The following is a 6844-nucleotide window of genomic DNA, read 5'->3' as shown; positions in this document are numbered from 1 at the left end:
TGATCTGGCACTTCTGGGATAATCAATCTGTTAGGAATGCAAAGACCGGTGAGAGGTGTGGCTTGTAAGGAATTACCTAACTGTAAATCAGTATATCCTTTTGTTTACGTTGAATTATTGAAATAATTACATGCTTTATACATTAGAACATAACTGTTTGCACTTTAATTGATAAATCGACATTTTTACAAAATTTTAACGGTTACTTACTGTTTAACGGGGAAAAATAACAGGTTAACCATGTAGGGTTTCCATAAAGTTAATTTTCCGATGGATTTTCACCAGGTTTAGGTTTGATTTACTGTCAATCTTATAAAAATACTATTGAGATAATATTAATATGACAAAAATGTATCGCCATGTGAACGAGCTATAAGGTGGGTGATGGTTCTTCCAGAAAATAATTTAAAGACGGTCTCCTGAACATGAAGGATACAGCCTAAAATTCATCAGTTCCACTAATCCAAAGCACACAACTCCAGGAGTTCCAATACAGGATCTGGATATAGGCTCCGTGCCTTGGAATAAGAGGTGCCTTACCCTTTCATCTGCCTTATCTTATTAGCAATATTTCCAGGGCGGCACTATATCCTCCGATATCATCTCCGCCCCCGAACAACAGTTTAGTCTTTATCTCACAGGAGAGTATTAAACTGTGTAAAGTGGGAATCAGGGGAGGACATTAAGCCCGAATGAGATGTTGTTAACGGCCCTCTTCAACTCTTTAACCCAGAAACAAGGTCGTTCATCTCTTTCTTTTCTCTCTCTTTTATCCACTTTTTTTTTCTATTATCTGCCTTTCTCATTCCTCTCACAATTGGGTCTTTAAAATGTAATCGAGTCCTATCGTTTGCAACACTTTAAATTTTGTTTTATCGTTTATAGTTGTGTGGTTTCGAATTGTTTTATTTTAATCTTTTAAAAGTTTAACTAAAAAAAATTATTAAGGCCGGTAGTTTGTTAAAATACGAATTGTGATATTAAAAGTGGTTAAATTATATTTTGGATTCTTTGTTTTATTCTTAGTTATGTGAACCATTTTAGGAGAGAATGTCTCTCTCGCTCTGTCTTTTATTTCAAATTTCCATTCATAAAAACACAAGATTATTAAGTTTTGAAACTATCAGTATTTAATGATATCGCATCCTAAGAAATTATTCAATTCATATATTTTTTATAGTTGTTACTATTCATAAACATGATTACTTGAACCCCCAACTGTACTCGTATATAATACAAATATTATTTCTTGAATGTAATAGACAAAAATAAGAAATATTAACCTGCTATTGAATAAACTTATAGAAATAAAACGCCTTCATTCTAGCAGACACTACACGCACTGCTTGAGCACAGCTTCCCCTTAGCTGAACCAAAAGTTGAAGAGGTGACAGAGACCTCATTGTAGGGGATTATGTCTCCTATTAACTTCTATTGAGCACACTTTTATCGTACTCAGATTTTCCGATTGGGTGCAAGTATGCGGTCAAATTCCCGGCCTGGTCCCATGCCACTACCACCGTATTCTGTGAATTGATTGACATTTAATTGCTTAAGTTTTATTTTACATTTCTTTGTGAAGTAATATTATTAAATACTGATATTACTAAATACTGTGACGAGACTCTTTCACTATCATAATTTAATTTTTGTTAAACCTCATTGCCTGTATCCGGAAACAACCACTGATTACATCTCAAAATAGGCTAGTTTTAACAATTAAATGTCACAATAATCACAGTAAGCACATCACAATTTACTAAGTTTAATATTTATATAGTGTAAATGTGACTAGAGATTATTTTATTTTTACTATTTTAATTTATTTATTTTTTCATGCACTTAGTTTGATTATGTTCATTTTCTTTATCCTTCGGTTTATATATATTTAAAGAAAGATTTTATTTAATTTTTTTTATGTTATTTTATTTTAGCATGAATGTGATCAGTCATCATTATTACCAATTGCCCACAGCGGTGTGGCAGATTGGAATAGATATCAATAAATAAAGCTTTTGAATAAAACAAATATATTTATATAAATTTAATGCTGAAATAAGAGCGTAATAAGCTTGAAAATACTCTCATAAATCTTTATAACTAACTTCTTTCTGTTTCATTATTTATTCAATAACGATGATACTTCAACTTCGAGTCAGATTCTGAACTTTAAATTCTCGCAAATATTTTATGCTTGATTTTTTTTTTTTTTTATTGTTTTTTTCGGTTTCCCTCTTGTTATTTTATTTTTTATTATTTCTGTTTCTCGGTATTTTTCCCCCCATTGACAATGTAGTGAGTTATCTTGCTTCTTTTTTTTACATTTATTATTTTCTTTATCATATTAACTTAGCGAAGTAAAACAGAAAAAAAATGAAAAATTAACAATACTTTTTGTGATTTTTTTTTATTAATTTGTATTCGAGATCTGGTGATAAGGAGTTTATTTATCTCAGTTCAGAAGAGTCCAGAAAAAATTTCTCAAACTCTATTAACGTCTGACATGGAATCCTCATACAAGACTGAAAAGACAGGAAACTGCTTTTCGATTCCGACTATTACAACATTTACTAGACAAACGGTATAAACTTCCAATCTATTACAAAAGACTGATCTACAAGACCATTATAACGCCTATCTGGGCATACGAAGTTGAGCTTTGGGGCTCCATTAAACCATCAAATTCCTGCCAAATCCAATCCTTACAGTCCAAAATCCTTAAAGCTACTTACTTTGTCTCAAATCAAGTCATCCTTCTGGATCTCAATGTCCAATATGTTGCCGATTTGGCCAGAACCATATATCAATCCTTCCTTGATAAACTTCTCAACCACCAAAACCCACTTTCTCTAACCTAGGTTCTTCTTCATTACCTAATAGTCCTCCTAGGCGTCTGAAAAGAAGATAGCCTCGAGATCTTCTCCTCTATAAATGTTACTGGAGTTCTATCAATGGTTAGAGTTTCCACATTTTTGTATCATCTCACTATTTCACCTACAGCAAATTTACTTGTTGTATATATTTTTATACAGTTGTAAATAAAAATAAATAAATAATTACAAAAAAACCTCTATTATAGCATTATGCATCATATTTATTCATTACTTTAACCTTCCTACATGTACAATATGTAGAAATGAGAAGTATTGCAAACGTGATAAAATTCGAATTTTACAGAAATTTACGTTTTATTGTCCATAACTACTTCTCACAAAAAAGTCTTTTTCACTAAAATCGCCCCAATTTTTTTTACCGTATCCTCTAAAACATTTTTGTAAAATATATCTCAACCACAAAACTTAGGGAAGATTTATTTACCTTATATCTCAGAATTTATGCTCCTAGAAATAAGTTATCGGTACACTCGACTATAACTATAAATTTGAGATAGTACATTCTAGAACAGTTTGTATTTATCTAATTTCAGTATTCAGCTTTTATGAGAATTAAATTAGAGAAGTGTTGACTCTATAGGTTGAGATAATTTATGGTTTGTATAAAACTTTCTAATAATATTAGTTTGTGTCTCTTTTTGAGATTAATAGCTGTAATTAAATACTTAATTTTAGTTTTAGTTATGAAAAATACTGTTGCGAACACATTATTAATTATATAATCATTTTCTAACCGGCGGAGATATTAACTTTAGCCAGCGATCCCTAGCCGGGGAACATAAAGGAATCACACGGGCGACTGATCGCTGTGATTCCGACCGAGCAAATGGAAAATTAATCCCTGGACAGGGCGAGCCAAAAGTCCCCCACGGTGGCCCCGAATTAAACTGCCCTTTATGGCGATAACTTTGCAAATAAATTCACTGCCAAGTGTTTTATCTCCTTCTTATCTACATTATAGCGTTATTAATAAAGAGTTGGGAATACTTTCGAATGAGTTCTCGGTCTATTCTCGCCGATAAAGAAATTGGGGAATTTCATACTTCATTTATTTATTTTATAAACAAAAGGAACTTGTATGAACTATTTATACATAAATAAATGTATACAGCTTAAAATAGGAATAGAAGTTCATTTTGTATGTATTTAAGCTAATCAAAGTATGAATTGCTTATAAGATTCATATTGAGGCTTAATTGCATTATTATATGAACTGTATAATATTTCTTTTCTCTGAAAATATGTATATATTTTATATGTATATCAATGCATATATTGTTGCACTTTCTAATAAGATAACAGTATATGTGTGTAAACCCTATTATTTAAATAATATTACAAATAGTGAGGTCAAATATAGATGTGTATGTATAAAAATGTGATATGATATAGGGAAGTGCTGCTAATAACTGTATTATATTTAATAAAAATAAACTATTTAAGTATATAGGAGGCAAATTAGTATATGTTTCACTCCTAAAACTCATTAATGCGCTACTTTCAAGCACTTGAGTTACTCATTTTTCTACATCTTACTCATTTTTATGCATATTACCTTCTATAACATTATACTTATATTTGTCTAATTTTTCATATTTATGGATTATAATTTCCGAAATGTTTCAATTTATTTACAGTATACATTTAGATTCCGACTAAATGGCAAAATTATTACATGCAGTGATTGAACTAACTGAACTCCCTTTCGATATTGAAGAGGAGGGAATGAAAAGGAAGACGTATTAACGAGGACCCTCTTATTAAGAGATTTTGATTGAATCAACAAGGACACTGACTGCCCGACTTAATCCTCCCTGAAACCGATCAAGGATATTTCAATCAGTGCTGACTGCAGCTGCAGGGCTGCGCTGATCCTCGTGTAAGCCAGCCAATCAGCAATCGACTTATTAAATTCCGCCAATCCCTGTGGTCGTTTTAATTTCCTGACCAATCCTCTCGATGAAAGGACGGCATTGGATATCGCTGGGTATGAGAGGATTACGGAGAGGGCAAGTTCTGTCGGTCACGTGCGGTACACGCGTGATGGAAGATGAATCGACTGCTCATCGCCGCGTGTGCTGTGGCAGGAATTACCCCCTCCTTCTCTACCAGTTGATTCCCGCCCCCACCAATTTGTATTACCGCCCTTTTATCATACCGCGGTCGTAACATCAATACCACTTCCGCTGACAATCGATAGTGTAATGCCGTTCGATATTTCTGTTTCCTGTTCCGACAGTGAGTGGCCCCATTGTCGCGGAGTCAATTCGATTCTACAAACCCCCACCCCTTTCTTCCTTTTCATTGTATCCCTTGGGGCTGTTCTTTCTTCTCCATTGAATAGCTTTGTCTTTTCACTGTTCTATTATATTATCAATTGAAAGTTAATCCTGCATTAATAGTTCAATAGAAGCGAATGAAATATGAAAATTATTAAGTATCTTAAACAATATATATTACTTAAATAAATTTGCAATGTGACAGTAATTTATCGGAAAAATAATTGATTCCACATATGCAAAAATTAACTAATCAAAATTTTTGTTGTATTTTTTGCACTGTATCAATATTTTTGTTTCTTTCTCAACTAAAACCCAAACCTCTTTCTTTTTCTAATAGTGATATAAAGGAACGCTGTATCTTGGGTTTGTGTTGCGAAATTAACATTCTGAAGAAATGTTATCGATATATCTTATAAACAAATATTTCGCCAAAATGTTGGTTGACTTACGTCATATGGCTCAATTAATTTTTACTTTCAATTACCTTTATGTGGAATATATATTAGGGGAAAGTATTGTGATCGTGCAAAATTTCTAATTCGAGTTTTCGATGGAAATGCATGTTTTGATGACCCATGGGCCCAAAATACCTAGTAAAGCAAAATGATCAGTGTGTGAACAGCATATCTTAAAATGAAAAGTAGTTGGAAATTTGAATTGTGTATTTAAGGTGTGTGTATGCCTGGAGTGTGAAAGAAAATGTTTCAATAAAATTGACTGACCGAAAGTGCCACTTTATTAAATATATTTTTCATATTTTTTCGTTTTATTAATAACGTTTCTAAAAGTTTTGATTGAACTCAATATTTCAATATGATATATAGGTGACTAAAATAATTACAAACTCATATTTCACCAAAGTGAAAACAGACCTCCCACAAATAAGCATAGTTGACGAAATCGCAGATCTAGGACAAAGGATTATCTTTAAAGGTAGGCAATGAAAAGTGATTCAAATAAGACGGACACGTTGGAGCTAATGAATGATAATGAAGAAATATTTGCCAGTCCCTAAAAACATTAGATTTCATTACCTGTGATGTCTTATGGATGCCAATAATGGACCCTCAACTTGCGCCATGAGAAAAAAATTCAAACATGCCAAAGAGCAATGGAGAGGAGCATGGTATAAGAAAAACCTAAAGCTGAGTAGCACATCTAGAAGATGAAATGACAATGCTCTGGGCTTCTAATGAGGAAGAACTACGAAAACTAGGCCAAGAAACTAAGAGAGTGGATTGCCTCATTAGCCTGACATCGCTTAAATCATAAATGGTTCAAAAATCTATGAATGGAATATGGTCCGGGCGCGGTCAAATAAAACTCAAATAGTAATAACTATTTTAATTGAGCCAACGTTTCCCCCCACGTTGCAGAGCTTCGTCAGGGCTGTTTTGACGGAAGTCAAAGTCAGTGTTATATTCCACTCATTGATACACACGGTCAATCAGCAATCTTCCAGTTTAAAAAATCTTTCTTATTTTTTGTTATTGAAATTAATTAGTTTTCATTGTTGGCTGTACTAAATAAGGTAAGTATGGATAATACAAAATACACTTTTCCTCCACAAAAAATTAAAAACTGGAAAATATGACAATATTTGGTTGTTTCATTATTGTATTTGTAATTAGTGTAGGTCTTTATTTATTGGATCACTTTGTCGGGGGG

At 32.5% G+C, this 6844-nt stretch overlaps 1 long non-coding RNA gene across 1 annotated transcript in view; it reads left to right on the top strand.

Annotated features, from left to right (window-relative positions):
- The window catches only part of LOC136795544 (uncharacterized), a 113871-nt gene that overhangs the window by 104825 nt on the left and 2202 nt on the right, over positions 1-6844 (top strand). The window lies entirely within an intron of this gene.

Source organism: Halyomorpha halys, unplaced genomic scaffold (genome assembly GCF_000696795.3).
Source record: "Halyomorpha halys isolate HHAL.00 unplaced genomic scaffold, Hhal_1.1 Scaffold361.1, whole genome shotgun sequence".
In the NCBI taxonomy this organism is placed as follows: domain Eukaryota; kingdom Metazoa; phylum Arthropoda; class Insecta; order Hemiptera; family Pentatomidae; genus Halyomorpha; species Halyomorpha halys.
This window is presented reverse-complemented; position numbering and strand designations above follow the sequence as displayed.